Raw genomic sequence first — 19400 nt, 5'->3', positions numbered from 1 at the left:
CCCCAGCTACCCAACATTCTTGAGCGGCCTCATGGAAGAACATGCTGAAGAACAGTGGAGCCAAAGGAAGCCCTACCCCTAGAAACTAGGTCAAGTTTGTAATGAGAAATAAAGGTACGAGAAGACCATGTTGCTGCTGCACAAATGTCATCCAAGGATTGACGAGCTGAGAAGGCAGCTGATATAGCCACTGACCTGGTAGAGTAAGCCCTAACATGTCCAGGCTTAGGAGAACCACAGGAGTATATGAAAGAGATACACTGAGAAATCCAATGGGAAGTGGTAATTTTTGAAACAGCTTGGCCCTTCCTGTTGACAGAAAAGGCCACAAACAATTGGTCTGAGAGACTAAAAGAATTGGTTCTGTGCAAAAAAAAAATGAAGCTGTCTATGCACATCTAAGGTATGCAAAATGTACTCCCCCCTTATTAGCACAATTAGGAAAGAACACTGGAAGTTGGATAGACTGAGGTTCACTTCAGTGGCCACTTTTGGCATAAAGGAAGGATTGGGCTTCAAAGCCACGCTCTATTTATGGAATATCAAATAAGGAGGCTTAATGGTAGCCTGCAATTCTGATACGCTCTTCACTGAAGTTATCGCCACCAAGAAGGCAGTCTTCCAAGAAAGAAATGTGAGATCACGGGATGCAGCAGGCTCAAAAGGTGGCGTAGTTAGAGACAGCATCACCACAGCAAGAACCCATGCTGGGGAAGGATCTTCGATTGGAAGACGCAAGAAAAAGACATCTTTCAAGAAGGTCTTGCAGAGGTGAGAAGAGAACATAGGTTTGTTACTGAGATGAAAATTAGAAAATGCTGCCAGTTGGACTTTGATCGGAGAGAAACTGGCATCCTCCTGAAAAATGGAAGCCACAAAAAGAAGAATGTAAGAAATTAAAGCTGAAAAGGGATCCGGATTCCGATCTTTAGCACAAATAGAGAATGTCTTTCACTTACTTCTGTAAACCCCCTTGGTAGAAGAGTTTTGAGAAGCAAGGATAATGTCCTTCACACTGGATGCAAGCCTGGACTTGGCAAGAATCACTGGAACTGGACAAACCAAGATGTCAGACAAGGGTCTGCAGATCTGGCAGCAGACTGAGACAGATGGGAGGTCAGACTTGGTACAGGATCGAGCACCCAAGGGTGGGGGGGGTGCTTCAAATGAGACTGCAGAAGAGGGAACCACACCTGCAGAGGCTAGAAAGGGGCAATGAGGATTAACTGCGTCCTGAGGTGTCTTGCTTTCTGAAGAACTCTCGGAATTAATAGTAATGGAGGAAAGGCATGAAGGAGATCTGGAGGCCAATCGTGAGTGACAGCATCCCTCGGGGACCCCCCAGGGGGATCAGGGCAAAGTAGCTGCTGCATTTGTGGTTGAGAGGGGAAGCAAACAGATCACAGCTCAAATTGGCCCCACTGACGGAAGATCTGTTTCACCACTAGCGGATTCAGGAACCATTTGTGCGGGGTCAAAATAGCCCTGCTCAGCTTGTCTGCCAGCATGTTGGATGCTCCGGGAATGTGCATTGCAAGGAGAAAGCACCCCAAGGACATCGCCTACTCCCTAATCCTCATGGCCTCGTGACAAAGCAGATAAGAATGTGTGCCTCGTCCTTGTTTATGTACACACAACAGCCCTGTTGTCCACGTGCACTGCTATTGTCCCTAGAGGAAGGCAGTCCTGAAATGCATGCAACAAAAGGACTGCTCTCATCTCCAGAACATTTGTGTGTGTTTGGTCTCAGATTGGGCCTTGGACATTCTTCCCCAAAGTGCCCCACTCCCATCCTAGGAAGAAAGAGTCTGTGGTCACTGTGGCCACGGGAGTGGGGGTAGAAAAAGACCTGCCCACTAGGAGGTCTGGACAGTGCATCCACCACAACAGATGTCTTCCGCATACTGGAGTGAGCCATACAGAAACTGACAGGGAATGAACAAGAGAAAACCACTGAACTGCCATGGTCCACTGCAGAACTCATGTTGCACCTGGCCAGTACAGCCAAATAAATGTCCACTGCCATTGAACATGGTCCTCTTAGAATGAGTGATATTGGAGCCAGAGTTTGCTCCAGCAGAGATGAGACCGGATAAGAAGCACATATCGGAAAGGGGGAGCTTCAATTTCTGAGATAGTGTCCAACTGAGTGCCAATGAACTCCAGCTGTTGAGACGGGGTCAAAGAAGGCTTAGCAAGATTTACTGTTATCCCCAGCCGATTGAAAACTGCGTGGTCTCCACCAGTTGATGCTGAGAGGAGCCAATCGTCTAGACAGGGAAACATTTGGTATCCCTGCAGCCTGAGATGAGCTGCCACCACTGCCATACACTTGAACACCTGGGGGGCTGTGGCGAGTCCAAATGGCAGGGCTCTGAACTGGAAGTGATAGGCTCCTAGGCGAAAGTGGAGAAATCTCCTGTATGCCTACTTTGATAGGATAGTACATGTCCTGGAGATCCACAGAGCACATCCAGTTGTTCTTGTGCAGAAGGGGCACAATGTGCACTGTGACTTTACAGTGACTGTACAGTGACCATCCGAAACGACTTCTTGACTGAGAGATTTAACTGACTGATGTCCAGAATTGGACACAGGTCCCCTGTTTTCTTGGGTATCAAAAAGAAGTGGGAGTAAGTTCTGCATCCTCTCTGTCCTGTGGGGACCTTTTGGATGGCTCTTTTTAGAATGAGGCTGGTCACCTCTAGACGGGCTCTTTGACTGGGTGGCACGTCGGGGAGAGTTCTTTTGGGCAGGTGGTCAGAAAAGGGAATACAGTAGCCCCTGGATATAATTCTTAGCAACCATTGATTGGTTGCGATGTTTGCCCAGGCCAAAGGGTGCAAAGATAAATGGCCCACCGACTGCCTTCAGGAAGGGACAGTCTGGCAACGCCTCAGGGGTGCTGAAAGGGCTTCTCAGAAAAAGGTTCTCTGGAGTCCCCTAGGGTGCCGTTGACCGTTGAAACCTCTCCCCCGTTCCCTGGAAGAGGAATCTTCTTGAGCTTCATGAAAGGAATACTGCAACTTACGAAACCAAATCTTCTTGCTCCCCCATTGGGTCTTGGAGAAGGGCCTTTGAGGGTGAGAGAAAGTGCAGTTGTGTACACTTCATAGTGTATTCACTGTTGCAGTCACCACATTTGGGTTTTCACTGCCAGGGTAGCCCTTGGCCAGCCCGAATACAAGAGGCTTAGTATTTCTGCGTCGGTTACTGTCACTTCAGGACCGACGTCAGGTAAGTCAGTAGTATAAAGTAAGGCAGCCAATGCTATTACATCAGTTTTTCTTGCCCTAACCTGTCAGGAGTCCCCAAGTGGGAGCCAGGTTCTGGTGGAAGAACCCCGCATCCTTGAAGGACATCCAGGACTACAACAGTGAATACACTAACATCTGCATTTACGGTAAGTGTACACAACTGTACTATGTTCTTCGTGTTCCACTGTTGGGATGGTTTGGCTGATTCCCAAAGCTGAAGAAATGGGTGGAGGCGGTCAAGGAAACTAGGGGCTGGCTAGGATGCCCTGCAAGACTGCAGAGGCAAACCCTGCCCTGGATTCGGAGAAGGCAGCCAGGTAGTAATGTTTGGTAAAGGTGTAAACAGATGTCCAGGTGACAGCCTTTAGGATGTCCTAGTGGGGACTCCTCTAAGGAAAGCAGTAGAGATGGAGGCTGCTCTGGTGGAGAGAGTCCTGAGGAGGCTTCCCATGTTTGTAGCAGAAATGAATGCAGTGTGCTATCCATTTGGAAATGGTTTGTTTGGAGATGGTTTTGCTCTCTGCCCCTGCAGCAAAACTAACCAGCAATTGATCAGACTTTCTGAAGGATTTAGCCCTGTCTAGACAGAATCTGAGCTGTCTGTGCACATCTAGAGTGCAGAATCCTTTCCCCTTTGTTTTGTGGGTTACGAAAAAAGGTGGGGACATGAATGGATTGGTTGAGAGCCACACTGTACACTACCTTCAGCATGAAGGATGGGGTTAGTCCTGAGGGATACCCTGTCAGCATGGAAAATGATGAAGGGTTCCACAGCCATGAGTGCTTGCAGCTCGGAGACCCTTCTGGCTGAAGTGATGGCCAAAAAGAAAGCCGTCTTCCAGGAGAGAAATTTTAGCTTTGCTGAAGAGGCTGGTTCGAAAGGAGACAGGGTGAGCTTTTCCAACACAAAGTTAAGGTCCCAAGCTGGGGTTGGTGCTCTTCTGGGTGGCCTCAAGCTGCTAGCCTCTCTTAGGAACGGTTTGATCAAAGGGTGTGAGAAAAGGGGCTCCTCAGTGGGAAAATGAGCAGAGATAGCAAAGAGATAAATTTTAATAGTGGAAAAAAAAAAAGAGGCCACTGCGTAGCAGGTCAGCTAAGTACTCCAGTATGAGAGGGAGAGAGGGCTGTGCCGTATTGGCTCCCTTAGCCTGAATCCAGATGCAGAACCTTTCCATTTGTTAGCATAAGACTTTCTAGTGCTAGGGCACATCTGGCCTCCCGTATAACATTTAGAACTTGTTTACGGAAGGTGGCAGATTGATCGGGGGTTAGGGAATAAGCCAAGCTGCCAAACTGAGTGTCTGCAATTGGGGATGCATGAATTCCCCTTCCTCTGGGTAAGGAGGTTTGGAATCTGAAGAAGATGCCATGGTGGCAGTTGGGACAGGCTGCGCAGCAAGCGGTACCAGTGCTGGCTAGGCCAGTCTGGAGCTATAAGAATTGTCCTTGGTTTTTCCTCCTTTATTTTGGGCAGTACCCTGGGGATGAGAGGTAGTGGAGGAAAGGCACAGACCGACAGACTGACCCAGGGGAAGGACAGGGCATCCACTTTCCAAGCCATGCAGTGATGCTCCCTGGTGCAGAACTTACTGAGCTGATGGTTGGTGTGGGAGGCAAAGAGGTTGACCTTCGGGGTGCCCCATTTCTGAGTAATTAGGGTGAAGGTTCTTCTGTTGAGGTGCCACTTGTGTAGGTCCAAAAGATTTCTGCTTAAGTGGTCTGCCAGAGAGTTGAGAGAACCTGGTAGGAATTGTGTTAACAGGTGAAGTTGCATGGCAGAGGCTGTGTGCCAAAGGGTCATGGCCAGCCTGCATAGAGGGTAGGAGCGAGTCTCCCCCCCTCCTTGTTGATATAATACCTCACAGTGGTGTTTGCCTGCTTTGATCAGGAGAGCCCCTGAGGAGAGAAGGGGCTTGAAAGCTATAGAGGCATGCTGGACATTTACTATCTATTTGGTTGATGTGCAGATGGATTTGCTGGGGGCTCCATTGGCCATGTATGCACCTGCCATCCAGGTGTGTACCCCAGGGATAGTCTGATGCATCTGTAGTGAGGGTCTGGGCAGCGGGGGCTGGTGAGTAAGGTAGTCCCTTGTTGTGGGAGCATGCTGTTGCCCACCAAAGAAAATCTTTTCTGAGGCAAGGTATTATAGGTACAAGTCTCCAGGCCTTGCGTGTGTTGACACCAAAGGCTTTTTAGGTACCATTGAAGTTTCCACATATGCAGTCTGGCATATGGAATGAGTAGAATGCAAAATGCCATGAACCCCAGAGCTTGCAGGATTTTCCTTGAAGATAGCTGGGGTCTGGTGGCTATTGAGAGAAATAGGCTGTCAGGAAAGTTTGCTTTTCTGGTGTAAGGAATGCCATCTGGGATGCTGTGTCCAGGCTTACCCCCAGGTATATAATCCTTTGGGTGGGTACCTGTTTGGATTTCTTTTTGTTGATTGTGTACCCTAGGGAGGTTAGTAGGGACTTCACAAAGGCCAGGTGCTTGAGCAGCTTTTCCTGGCTGTCTGCCTGAATTAGGCAGTCATCTTAAGTATGGGTAAATTTGGATATTCCTTTGTCTGCAAAAGGCAATGGCTGGAGCCAGACATTTTGTGAAAACTCTGGGAGAAGTAGATAAGCCAAAGGGAAGCACAGAGAACTTTAAGTGCTGAGATCCTGCCCTGAAACGGAAATATTTCCTGCATGATTCCTATCAGGGAATGGATAGATCGAGGATGGGGCGCTAGGTGCCCTCTTTTCCGGGTACCAGAAAAAGTCTGAAGTATAAACCTTGGGCCTTTCTGTTCTGCAGGAACATGCTCTATTGCCCTCACAGAGAGGACAGGGAAAGGTCTTGCTTTTGTGCCTCTGCCCACTGGTTTGGAGGTAGATCTGGGAACCCTTTTGGAGTTGGAAGGGTGTGGAAAGAAAATTTATATCCCTGGGGCGCTAAGTGCCCTCTTTTCTGGGTACCAGAAAAAGTCTGAAGTATAAACCTTGGGCCTTTCTGTTCTGCAGGAACATGCTCTATTGCCCTCACAGAGAGGACAGTGAAAGGTCTTGCTTTTGTGCCTCTGCCCACTGGTTTGGAGGTAGATCTGGAAACCCTTTTGGAGTTGGAAGGGTGTGGAAAGAAAATTTATATCCCTGGGGCACTATGTGGAGAACTCAGCAGTCATTGGTAATGGTAGCCCAGGTGCTTGCATGAAAGGAGAGTTTTCCTCCTGGGGTAAGTGAAGGTTGGCAGAGGGAGAGGGTGGGAGAGGAGAGTTAGAGTTCTTACCACAAGGGGGCGGCTTAGAACTCCCTGGTTTTGAAGTGGAGGCAGTCCACTGCTTAGATGTCTGCACTCCCTGTGGATGCTGTCTGGGGGGGGGGGGTCTGGTTTCCCAGGGTCTGGGCTGAACTCATCTGGTGGGAGCAGGAAAGGACCAGTGCTTGGTGGGACAATGCCTGCTGAACCTGGGTTGCAGGACATGTAAGAAATCCGTAACTGTCTGCATAGATTTTGCTTTTTCTTCCATCTTTTTTAAGACCTCTTCTGCCTTAGTGACAAATAAGTTGTCTTTGTACAAGGGGGCATCCAACAATTAGATTTAACACGATCTGGCAAGGGCTGTTCCTTAAGCTATGCATGACTTCTAACGACAGAACTGGTGACTGCTGCCCTGCAAGAAGCTTCCAGGGCATCAAAATCACAGTGCAAGGTGCGTTTAGTTACTTGACTTGCAGAATGCATTAACTGTTATAACTCTGTAGATTCTGCACAAGCAGGAAAGGAAGACATTTTTTGTTTGCGGAATTCCAGGGTATGTTGCTGAAATTTTAGCATATGGAACTGACAATTTAGTGCTCTGACAGCAAGAGCAGCTGAGGTGTATACTTTTTTACCCCATCTGTCTAAGGCTCAGGAATCCCCATCTGAGGGGGTGGGATTCTTAGTAGAGGTTGCTTTAATTCCTTTAGGCCCTTGAGAGATAACCTCAGGGGTCAGCAGTAGGATTTTTAAAAAGAAATTTGAGTGAGTCACGGACTCTGTAGTACCTGTCTGGTTTTCTGGGTGCAGGAGGGAGGGTGTCAGGAGTCAAACTGGATTCCAGGCAAACATCCTCCACAACATCCAGGACTGAGGGGGTGGCCAGGGGTCTGTGCTGTGGAAGATCTAAGAATTCCTAGAGTCTCTTTTTAGACAGAGGGTAGTCCTGACTTTCCCATTGGAAATGCTCCCTTAAGGTATGAAGGGTTTCCCCAAAGGAAAAATCCTCTGGGGGAGAGGCTGAAGGAATGGAATCCTCTGCATCAGAATCCTCATAAGCAGAGATGGGTTGCATGTCTTCATATTCAGATGCATCAGACTCATGTTCTGACAAAACTACAGGGGACAGATCTCTTCCTTTTGGAAGGGGTAGCTTGGCTTCCCCTGATCAGGATAAGGTCTTCCGCCATTTTAAACATTTGAGACTGAAGCAAAGTAGCAGGTGCCTGAGATTGGGTCGTCTGTTTCTTGGGTGTGGTTCGTACCCTGGACCTAAGAAACTCGGTCGTTTTCGAAAGAACGGTAGTCACGAAAGAAGACATCGGTTTGTGCTGAGAATCGGTAGTGTGAAGGACGTCCTCTGAAGCCAGTGCCTGCTCAGTGGCTCCGGACCCATCCAAGGTAGAGATGACCACAGGATTCTTAGTCGTACAATTTTTGCAGCATACTGGGTTCCAAAAGGGTCTCGGTAGCGGGCTGCAAATCCAGAGAAGCGGGCATCAGGGGCTGCGAAAGAGCCTCACTGAGGACATGGAGAACTGACAACTAGCTTAATGGGAGCATCATTGGTAGGTTTCGACCTGTGCAGTCTGTCTCTATGTTTTTTTTTTGGAAGATCTGCTGTCGGACGGCTTACCAAAGCCATATTGGAGTTAGAGGACTGTAATCGAAAATATCTAGCTACAATAAGGGCCCGACGACGGATAGTTCTGGCATTAAACAGCACAGAAACGATAACGGGGGACATTGTGGTCTGGGCCTAAGCAAGTGACGTAGTAAGAATGAAAGTCTCAGTGTGGTATTTGCTTTGCACAAGCGAGACAATTGTTAACTTTTTCTGACATACTAAAAGGACAGTACAGTTTTGTACCTACCATAAATGTAGATGTTAGAGTGCTCATACAGCTGCAGTCATTACAGATGGGGTTATCCTGCCGTCAGGCAGGTCCTCGGTCGGCCGAATTCCAAAGTCTAGGTCCGGCGTCGGTTGTCGTCGCTTCTTCCCTGATGTCAGTGCAGCAGGGGTATAAAAAGAGGCAGTCGACGCCATTTTCTTCAGTTTTTCTTGCCCCAGATGTCAGGTGCCCCCAGAAGGAAGGCAAAACATAATGTTATGCAAACATGCAATATAGATAAATCAAAAAACAGTAGTTGCAAGCAAATACACCATAAAAGAATACCCCAAAAAGGTTGTATGATAAAGGTGTTTGTCATAAGGCCTGTCCTAAGAGGGGACGGAGGGGGGGTAACCTGGACTGCAGCTGTATGAGCACTCGAACATCTACATTTATGGTAGGTACAAAACTGTACTATGTTCATCGTGCATACAGCTGCAGTCATTACAGATGGGAAGAATCCCAAAGCTAAGTAAGGGTGGTAGGCACTAAGTGGAACTAGGAGGAGCGAGGATGCCCTGCAAGACTGCTGTGGCAAATCCAGCTCTAGATTTAGAGTATAGTGGAAGGTGGTAGTGCTTGGAGAAAGTGTGCACTGAACTCCAAGTAGCTGCGTCCAAAATGTCCTTGGTAGGGACCCCCCCTGAGGAAAGCTGCAGAGGTAGCTGTGGCCCTGGTGGAGTGGGATCTAATGTATGCAGGCACAGTTTTTCCATGAAATGAGTAACAGAAGCGTATGCAGTGGGCTATCCATTTTGAAATTGTCTGTTTGGAAATCGCCTTTCCTTGAGCACCTGTAGCATAGGACACAGAGTTGCTCAGATTTCCTGAATGGCTTTGTTCTGTCCAAATAATAACGAAGTTGTCTGAATGTCCAAGGAATGTAGTAGTCTTTCCCCTTTGTTCTGTGGATTTGGATAAAAGGTAGGTAAGTGGATAGTCTGATTCAAAGCTACACTGGATACTACCTTTGGCATAAAAGTAGGGTTGGTTCATAAGGAAACTCTGTCCTGATGGAAAATGATGAATGGTTGCACAGCCATGAGGGCCTGTAGCCCCAAAACCCTGCGTGCTGAGGTGATAGCCAGAAGAAAGGCAGTTTTCCATGACAAGTATTGTAGCTCTGTTGAAGATGCTGGCTCAAAGGGGGGAAGGGTCAGCTTTTCCAATACGAAGTTGAGGTCCCAAGCTGGAACTGGTGGTTTTCTTGGGGGCTTTATATTTTTTGCCCCTCTGAGGAACTGCCTTAGGAGAGGATGTGAGAATAAAGGAGGGTCTGTGTTGTATTGTGCAGAAATGGCTGAAGCGTGGATCTTGATGGAGGAGAAGGAAAGTCCACTGTTCAACATCTCAGCTAGGTACTGTAAAATTTGAGGTATATTTATTACCCAAGGATTCTGGCCCTTTTCTTGATTCCAGGAACAAAATCGTTTCCATTTGGCGGAGTAGGCTTTTCTAGTAGACGGTCTTCTGGCCTCCAAGATGACATCTTGCACCTCCTTGGAGAGGAGAGTCTGTTGGGAAATTAAGGAATTCTCCATGCAGCTAGATTTAGGGTTTTGAGCTGGCTGTGAAGAGTTTTGTAGTTGTGCTGGGACAACAGAAGAGGGACTAGAGGTAGGTGGGGAGTGTGTCAGGCTCTTTAGGAGCAGATACCAGTGTTGCCTTGGCCAGTCTGGAGCAATGAGAATCATTTGCGGTCTCTCTGCTCTGGCTTTTAATAGAACTTTGGTCAGTAGAGGAAGAGGCGGGAAGGCATAAACTGTCAATGTTGTCCAATTGAAAGAGTATGTCCACTTTCCAGGCCTGTGGATGATAGGTCCTTGAACAAAATTTTTTCAACTGGTAATTTCTGTGGGTAGCAAATAGATCTATGTCTGGCTGTCCCCATGCCTGAGTTATCTTTGCGAAAACTTGAGGATGCAATTTCCATTCGTGTGGATCTGTCATATTTCTGCTTAGGTTGTCTGCCAGTGTGTTTTCCTTCCCTGGCAGGAATTGTGCCTGTAGTTGAATTTGCAATTCCAGTGCTGTGTTCCATAGGGTCATGGCTTGCCTGCACAGGGGGTATGAATGAGTTCCCCCATTTGTTTATGTACCACATGACTGTGGTGTTGTCTGTCCTTATCAATAACTGGCCTGGATGCAGTAGGTCTGTGAAGGCCATAAGAGCATTTTGCACGGCTAGCATCTCCTTTTGGTTGATGTGTAGGTGCTTCTCTTTTTGGGACCATTTTCCCTGAATGCACTGATCTGCCATGTGTGCTCCCCAGGCGTAGTCTGAGGCATCTGTTGTGATGATTTGAGTTGCTTGAGGTACACAGAAAGGGAGACCTGTGTTTGTTTGGCATGCTTTAGCCCACCACAAAAATTCCTTTTGAAGACATGGAATGAGCGGTATAATTGTTTCCAAGCTGTGGCTGTGTTGAGACCATAAGTTTTTTAGGTACCATTGAAGTTTCCTCATATGCAGCTTTGCACATGGGATTAGTAGGATGTAAGATGCCATGAATCCCAGAGCCTGCAGGACTTTCCTTGCAGTTAGCCTGGTGAAAGTTGCCATTTTGCTGAAGTATTGAGACAGTTGCCCTTGTTTGTCTGGCGTGAGGTAGGCCATCTGGGTGGTTATATTCAAGCTGGCACCCAGGAAAATTATCTGTTGAGAAGGTATTAGTTTTGATTTCTTTTTGTTCACTGTGTATCCCAGGAAGTTTAACAGTTTTATCACAAATGACAAATGCTGCAATAGAATGTCCTTGCTGTCCGCTTGGATCAGGCAGTCGTCCAGATATGGGTAGATTTGTATTATTGTAGTCTGCAGAAGGCTATTACTGATGCCAGGCATTTTGTAAACACTCTGGGCGCAGTAGATAAGCCAAAGGGCAATGCAGAGAATTGGTAATGGGTTGAACCTGCAAGAAATCTGAGGTATCTTCTGCAATCTTGTCTGATAGGGACATGCAGGTATGCCTCCTTGAGGTCCAATGTTACCAGCCAAGACTCCTTTGCCCAGCATGGGAAGAAGCTGCTGTAATGTGAGCATCTTGAATTTTGGCACCTGTAGATATGTGTTTAGGATGGATAGGTCTAAGATAGGTCTCCAATCTTTGTCTTTCCTTGGTACCAGGAATAGTCTGGAATAAAAACCTTGACCATGTTCTTTTGCAGGTACCTCTTGAATCGCTTTCATATCCATGAGAGCGGCAATTTGTCTTTCTGCCTCTGCCCTTTGATTTTGTGGCAGGTTTGGCATGCCTCTCATTTTTGGAAGGGTGTGAAAGTGGAACCTGTAGCCTCTGTCTATAATGTCCGGAATCCATTTGTCTTTTGTAACAATATGCCAATTTTTTGAAAATAATGCCAGTTTTCCACCCAAAGGTGCTGCCATTAAAGCTTTGCTTGGCAGGTATAGGGGGAAGTCATTGAGTCTGTTTTCTAAATGACTGTGATCTATCTTCTCCACCTCTTGGGGTTGGTGCTTGCCACTGTCTTGCTCTGTAAGATCCTTGAGGTTGCCCTCTACCCTTTGGGCATCTGTATCTGCCCCTTTGAGGTCTGTCCGTGGCTGGAAAGGACAAATTTTTTGAAGGCCAGATTCTGCTGAAGCGTGGAGGTTGTACCTGCAGGAAATCTTTCACTGTTTGGTGTTAAAGCTGAAGCGGTACTAAAGAAAATGGAGGAAAAAGCGAAATCAATGCAAACAATACATCTTTTTGAAGTGGTGCATCTAATAATTTTGCTTTGACATGATCTGGTAAGGTTTGCTCTTTGAGCCAAGCATGTCTACGTACAACAGACCCCGTAACTGCAGCTCTACATGAGGCCTCTAAAGCATCAAAACCACACTGTAAGGTATGTTTACCCACTTGCTCTGCACCATGCAACAAATCCTGCAACTCTTTCAAATCTGGTTGTTCTGTTTGTGTCATTTTGCTTTTCAACTGAGATAACAAAAACTGTTGGTACTTTAACATATGGAATTGACAGTTTAATGCCCTCGTGGTTAAAGTGGCAGAGGTATACACCTTTTTCCCCCACCTTTCTAAAGCTCTGGAATCTCTCACTGAAGGTAAAGGGTTTTTAGCAGTAGAGGCCTTAATTCCCTTGGGACCCTGTGAAATAGTTTCTGGGTCAGCAGTATGGCTTTTATAAAGAAACTGGTGAGAATCAGGAACCCGGAAATACCTGTCTGGTTTAACAGGGGCTGGAGGCAAAGAATCTGGATTAAGGCTGGCTTCTGTGTACACATCATCCAAAATATCTAAAACAGGAGGGATAGCCAGGGGCCTATGCTGGGGGAGCAGTAGAAATTCCCTGAGCCTTTTCTTGGAATCTGAGTAATCTTGGCCTTCCCAGTGAAAGTGTTCCCTCAATGTATGTAGGGTTTCCCCAAAAGAGTAGTCCTCAGGGGGGGGAGACCGAGGGAATAGACTCCTCAGTATCAGATTCTTCGAAAGGGGAATAGGCGTAATCCTGGTCCTCAGAGTGTTCTGAGGTAACAGAAACCTGGTCTGAGGAAGGGTAGTCTTCCTCTAGTCTGGGTCTTTTGTCAGTGGGGGGTTGAGAACCCCTGATGAGAGTAATCAAATCCTCAGCCATTTCAAGCATCTGCTTTTTAAGCATGGGGCCTTGAGAGGAGGTCTGAGGACCCTGTTTTTTTAGTTTTCATGGCTGCTTTAGATTTAGTGAAGGATTTAATAGAGATGGTGGAAGGCCTGAAGACACCTTCAGAAATGGCAGGCCTGACTAAATTCTGAGTTTCCCCGCCAAGAGTGGCGTCGGTATCTGCAGTAGGAATGGGGACCGAGGAATCTGCGACCTCGGGTACTGAAGTCACCGGTAATGTAGTCTCATCGGTACTCAGGGGCTGCGTAGGCGCCTCGCTGAGAACCGGTAGTCGGCCTAAGCGTGGTCTCAGTACGGACCTCGGATGTCGGTACTTATCTTTGCGTCTTTTGCTCAAAACTGGAGTCGGAGTATCCGACGACATGATATAATTAATTTTTTTTGCCAAAATAATGAAGGGCAAACTCCGCCCGGCGCTTAATAGTGTGCTTGTTGAATCTAGCACAAAAATGGCAGGCCGAGACGTCGTGGTCTGGGCCTAAGCAAGGTATGCAGAAAGAGTGGAAATCCTTATGCGGTATTTGCTTCCCACAAGAAATGCAATTATTAACTTTGTCTGACATCGGTCTGAGGCAAGAAAAGTTTCCCCAACGGGGTACTTAGCTTTAAAGACGACTTCGGCTGAATACTTTCGTAAATCTCAGGAGCTGACCGACCGGCACTTGCGAACTGCTTCTGCTTCGGGCACCGAGCGGCAAGAAAGACTGGAGAAAATGGCGTCGGCTGCCTCTTATACCCCTGCCACACTGATGTCAGGGAAGAAGCGACGACAACCGACGCCGGACCTAGACTTTGGAATACGGCCGACCGAGGACCCGCCTGACGGCAGGATAACCCCATCTGTAATGACTGCAGCTGTATGCACGATGAACATCCCCAATGGGGTACTTCGCTTTAGAAGACTTCAGCTTCAGTTAGCTAGACGAAACTCAGGTAGCGGCTGACCGGCACCTGTGCGAACTGCTTCTGCTTCAGGCTCCATGGCAAAAAAGACTGATGTAATGGCGTCGGCTGCCTTACTTTATACTACTGAATACCAAACATCACTCCTGAAGAGACAGCAACTGACGCAGAAATTCTAAGCCTCTGGTATTCGGGCCGGCAGAGGGCTACTCTGGCAGGGATAACCCAAATGTGATGACTAGAACAGTAAAACACGAAGAGCATCTTGATCCCTATGGCCGACAGTGTCTTCCCTTCTTGCTCACTGTGGGTTAAAGTTTACTTTATGGTTGGTCCAAAGAGGGTTGAACTATCGAAAGGAATGTTGGTGAATGACGCCTTAAAGGCCTCCGCAAACCAGCATAAGCGAAGCCAGGCATGACGCCTGATGGCATTGCCTGTGCCAGCTGTCTGTGAGGTTACTTGCTGCAGTGTTGGATATCAACCTCATGGACGAATTAGCTATGGACATGAGTGGCCAGCTTGGGAGAAACTGTCTTAAAGTCTTCCACATGCATGGACTCAGAGAGGGAAGTGGTAAGCTCCTTTATCAAATCCCTTTGAAGACGGGTGAAATGTGTCAGGTAGTTTAAGACTCAGGCTGAATGAGGCTGATGAGAACACCCGCTTTCCCAATCTGACAAATCGCTCTTGACTCTCAACTGGGAGAATGGACAAATTAACTCTTACACCAACTCTTTTTTTATTGACTCAGCTACCACAATCGCATCAACCGGGACTGCCTTGGATTAAAAAACCTTGTCAGAAGGGGGACTCAAAAACTTGTGCACTCTCTGGCACTGGCTGCACTTTATCAGGTTCCTTCCAAGCCCTGCTGGCAATGAAATTGATCAAGGGATCAGCAGTGGGGGGGGGGGGGGCAAGAGGAACAGGGGCCCGTACCAAAAGCCTCCAGAAATACTGCTTCCTCAAAGGATGGGGCTGGGCAGAACAAGCGCCCTTGGTCTTAAGGATCACCAGAATGTCCACAAAGGAGATGTCGTCAGGCAGTCACCTTGGGGACCCGTCTCCTTCATCGATATCCATGTCCTCCATGGCAGACTCCATCAAGGAGTCAAGATGTTTCCTCTTACATGTCCTCTTCCTGGGAATTTCCTTTGCAGGAGGATCAGGGGAAGATTCGGTACAGGTGGGGACCGCGATAGGGGTAACTCCCCCCAGAGGCTAGTTCAAAGGTATTAGGGGTCCTAATGGAGAGATGAACAGTCAGCAAGCAAAAGAGAAGGGAAAGAATCTATGTATTAAACAAAATGAAAAAGCCAGCACTCAGAGGCAAACAATGTTTATTCCTTCCCTTCTTTCAGACCGGTTTCGGTATCAAACCTTCTTCAGTGATAAAACACTCCTAATTCAGGAACAGTTTTTATACATATTGTGTATCCCCAAATATATCACTTCCCGCATTTATTTAATGAAGCCTTCAAATGCATATAAAGCATTAAACAAAATAAACAATGTACTTATGAAATCAAATGTTAAGCCAAACTTCCATTAATAACCTATTGTTGCATATAAAGTTACCAATAAAAATCATTAATAAAAAGAACCTCATAATTTATCATTAAGTCCTGGCTGAAATAGGGCATCCAACTTAATAATCCATTTTCTTTCCTTTTGAGTTAGCATAGTGTGCCAACCCTGTTTTGTGGATCTATTTCCCTTTACCTGGTCAATAATGACAAATCCAAAAGTGGCAGTTTTGTGTAACTGACAATGTCTATACAATGCATTAGTCATTTTCTTATGACGTAAATCACTCGGATGTTCTGAAATGCGACTCCTTAACTGCCTAGAAGTCTGCCCCACATAAAAGGTAGAACATTGGCAAGTAGCCAAATAGACTACCGAGTCTGAGCTGCAATTTCCAAACAATGGAATGTCAAAAATGTGGCCAGTATTTTTACTGCTAAAAGATATGGTTTTGAACATGTGTTTACACAAACTGCAATGTCCACAAGGATGTGAGCCAACAAGCCTATCTCCCATTAGGGTAAGCTGATGTTGGTTCACAGTCTAAAAAGGTCTTCTTATAATGAGCAAATAAGCCGTAAAATTGGCATCTAGTAGGCAGACATTGATCCAGATCTACATTAGCCCGAAGAATGTTCCAGTGTTGATTGACTACATCCTGTAATAAGTGTGTATTGTTACCAAATGTTGTAACTAACCTCATGGCCCCCGATCAGTCCTTTTGAGTTTTGACTTTGTACTCAAATAAACTAGATCTCTCACAATTGGCCCCCAATCACTGGCCCTTCGTACTACTGATTTCTCATAGCCCCTATTGATAAATCTACCCTCAAGATCATGCCTAGCATTCTGAAATTCCATGTCTGCAGAACATATTCTCCTAATTCTCATGAACTGAGATTTAGGAATGTTGTTGATGGTATGTGGGGTGTAAACTAGTTGCATATAATAAATTATTATATTGTGGGTATTTCCTATATACTGAGGTTTTAAGTGTACCATCCCCCCTGTCTCAATATATTAACATCTAGGAAACTGATCTCATTACTGTGATAATTAACAGTAAATTCAATCCCCCACCAATTACAATTAAGGTATTCCAGAAATTCTAGCAAACAATCCACACCCCCACACCAAACAAGACAACAATAATCTAAAAAACGTCTCCATATATCCATCGCTGAAAGTTAAATTTTATGCATCACATCATATATAATCTGATCTTCCACATACCCCATAAAGAGGTCAGCATAAATGGGGGCAAACTAGGCCCCCAAAGCAGTTCCTTGCTGTTGCCAATAACATTCCCCCCTGAAATAGAAAACGTTTTTTGTCAATACATGTTCTGCCAAATGCAAGAAGAGTATTGAATCCTGGTGCATGTAGATTGGCTTTGTTGAGCCAATACTCTAAAGCAAGTAATCCCACCCAATGGGGGATGCTGGTATATAGGGATTTAACATCAAGTGTACACATGAGCCAGTTAGGTTCCAATTGAGAGTCCGAAATAATTTGTAAAAACTCTGTGGTGTCCTTAATCCTTGCCCGGACAACTGACAATAATGGTTTTAAATAATGTGTCAAAAAAGCAGAAATAGGTTCAGTTAAAGACCCTTGTCCTGAAACAATTGGTCCTCCAGGGGGTCTACTTAAATTTTTGTGAATTTTGCGCAAAAGATAAAGGTAGTCTGGTACTAAGTATGGCATGGACTGACTACAAAAAAAAATTTGAAAGTGTCCGACATTCATGGATAGAGAGTGCTTAAACATGTACAAGATGTACCCTACACTGACTACATTACAATGACATGAAACAATGACAGACCACTTTGCAATTAAGGCATGATAAAGGATAAATTGTTATGCCAAGGATAAAAATTCAAACGGGGATATTCCAGGGCGAGACTTTGTCACCACTGCTATTCTGCCTTGCCCTTAACTCATTAAGCTATTTACTTAACAGCTTAGGTCATGGCTATAATTTGGCTCCTAGAAAACAACAAAGTCTAGAGACTTGTCTTCTTTGTCAATGATTTAAAACTGTATAGCTCAACAGATGACGAACTGAAAGCACAGCTGCAGGCTGTCAAAACCTTTTCAGATATTAGAATGTCATTTGGCCTTGATAAATGTGCAAAATCATCCTTTAAAGCAGGAAAACTGCAGCACCAGGGAAACATCAATTTGGGACAAAAATGTGATAATAAAAGAACCCGAGCAAGAGGGAGTGTATAAATACTTGGGAATTAATGAAAGATCAGCAATAAAACATGAAAAAATGTGAGTACAACTTAGTAAGGAATATTTTAGAAGACTTAAATTAATCCTGTAAACAGCACTGACATCTAGGAATGAAATCCAACCTATAAACCAATTTGTTCTTCCTGTCCTAACTTACAGTTTGGAGTGATTGATTGGCCCCAAAACGTGTTGGACAAATTAGATATTAAAACAAGGAAGCTTCATGCTCACCAAATGATCTATAAAAATCAGTGCATACCAATATTACAAATTCCCCGTTCTGAAGGAGGGATGGGTCTCCTTGAAATTGAATACATGTATAGATCTGCAATTGTGGGACTGCACACATTTGCTGACCTCACAAGACCCAAATGTAGTGAAAGTTTTGAAACACGAGATGAATAAATCTAAGAATACTTCCCTGCTTAATTTAGCAGAAGCATTTCAGTGTCAAGCTGGAATAAAAATCAAACCAGAAGTAGACAAAAATCAGGCAACTGAATGTGCCAAAAAAACAAAAGAAAGAATATAAGGTGAAGGGATCAGATGAAAAGGCAAGAAATGTGTAAAATGCATAAACATAGTTGCAAGTATAGAAAACTTCTGGAAGAACCTCATGTTGATCAGGAACGAACGCAGGAATGGTTAAGGAGAGGTGAATTCAAACCAAGAGATGAAAGGCTAATATTGGCAGCACAAGAGAGTGGGCTACGTACACGCTGGTTTACAAAGTCCATTGAACATGTGGGTGAAAAACAAATGTAGGTTTTGTAAAACCGAATTGGAAACAGTTGCACACCTAGTTGCTGGTTGTGACATACTAATGGCAGGAGGACTGTATACTGAAAGGCATAATAATGTGGCACGACTGTTGCACGGAGGATTGTGCAAACATTATGGTACTGAAGTGACTGAAAAACACTGGAAACATGAGCCACTAAGCATCATAGAAAATGCTGAAGTTTACATCACATGGGATCATCCAGTACCAACAATTCAAAAAATAGATGCTAGCACACTGGATATATTAGTCTAACAAAAGAAGAGAAGAGTAGCACGGACCATTGAAATCGCCACACCCAGTGACTACAGTGTCCTGCGTACAGAAGGACACAAAGTTATAAAATATCAAGATCTGCAAGCAGAAATGAGGGCAATGTGGAGGAGGATACCAAAATAGTTCCAGTAGTAGTACTAGCAATGGGTCTTCTAAAAAAGAGTCTACAAGCATATTCAGATTTGCTACCAACAAATGTAACTCTGTACGAACTGCAGAGTGAGTCACTACTGGGCACATTGTGGGTACCGCGAAAAGACTTCTGGCTGACATCAAAGACTGAAACAATACTAATTTCATGAACTTTAACTTACTTTGACTTAAGAATGGGATCCATTCCCATCATGGAATTAGAAACCCAAAAGATTTGGAGAAATTAAAAAGGGAGAGATGTCAACAGGCGGTGAGCTTGGGGACCTGTCCCCTTAATCGATATCCATGTCCTCCGTGAGAGACTCCATCTGGGAGTCAAGATGCCTCTACTTACATGTCCTCTTCTTATAGGTTCATAGGTTCATACTAGGCTATCTGCCCTAGGGCATTCATAAGCCTAGCCAGAGTGTGTTTGGCTTTCGCCACCCATTTTAAATTAATTTTGCTATGCCTTTTTATTTTGCCCTTAGGGCTAGATATCACTAAGCCTTG

General features: G+C 45.5%; 1 protein-coding gene across 1 annotated transcript in view; it reads right to left on the bottom strand.

Moving 5' to 3' along the window:
- Window positions 1-19400, bottom strand: part of MINK1 (misshapen like kinase 1) — a 1658622-nt gene that overhangs the window by 1041335 nt on the left and 597887 nt on the right. The gene's annotated exons all lie outside the window — the stretch shown is intronic.

This window comes from Protopterus annectens, chromosome 7.part0, assembly GCF_019279795.1.
Source record: "Protopterus annectens isolate FY-2018-M chromosome 7.part0, PAN1.0, whole genome shotgun sequence".
Classification (NCBI taxonomy): Eukaryota; Metazoa; Chordata; order Ceratodontiformes; family Protopteridae; genus Protopterus; species Protopterus annectens.
Note: the sequence above shows the minus strand (reverse complement) of the source record. Positions and strands in the feature narration are given on the sequence as shown.